Here is a 652-nt window from a genome sequence, read left to right as displayed (position 1 = left end):
CGGGGGGCGGGGGGGGGGGAGGGGGGGGGGGGGGGCACCTCCCCAAACCCCCTGATGGGGCTGGACTGGGAGGTGTCACTGGTCTGCAGCCTCAGCCTCCCCTCGTGCCTGTTCCCAGTGCAAAGTTGTTAATTTTTTTTAATTTTTTTTTTTTTAATTAAACCCTGCTGTTTTGCTGTGCTAGGTGTCCTCTCGAGCCCCCTCCTCGCCCCGTCTTCCCCAGCACCCGTGGCCAATCTGGTGCCGAACCCATCGCTATAGAAACCAGTTGAGGATGCTGGGGATGCTGCCGGGATCTCATCCCGCTCGTGGCGCGGGGCGACCTGCCTTCTGCTTTTCCTTAACCTGTGCCGTGGGGACGATGCGTTAACCTGGGCGACGAGGTTGGGGATTAACCCGGCTGGGAGAATCCCAGGAGGATAAACCCGTGGGTGGTTAAACCCGGCGCACAGCTCGGCTTTGCACCACGCGAGATCTTGCACGCTGCTTGTTTGCTGTAAGGTTTTCCTCCCCTGTGTGTTTCGTCCAGAACAGGTGAAAATAACCCCAATGCAGCTTTCCAAAGGTGCCTCCTCCAAAATAAGCCCCGTCTCCTGCTGTTTTCCACCCGGCTGGGGATGTTATAGGATGCTGTGGGTTTGGGGGGGCTGGG

This window comes from Charadrius vociferus, unplaced genomic scaffold, assembly GCF_000708025.1.
Source record: "Charadrius vociferus isolate BGI_N301 unplaced genomic scaffold, ASM70802v2 scaffold838, whole genome shotgun sequence".
NCBI lineage: Eukaryota > Metazoa > Chordata > Aves > Charadriiformes > Charadriidae > Charadrius > Charadrius vociferus.
Note: the sequence above shows the minus strand (reverse complement) of the source record.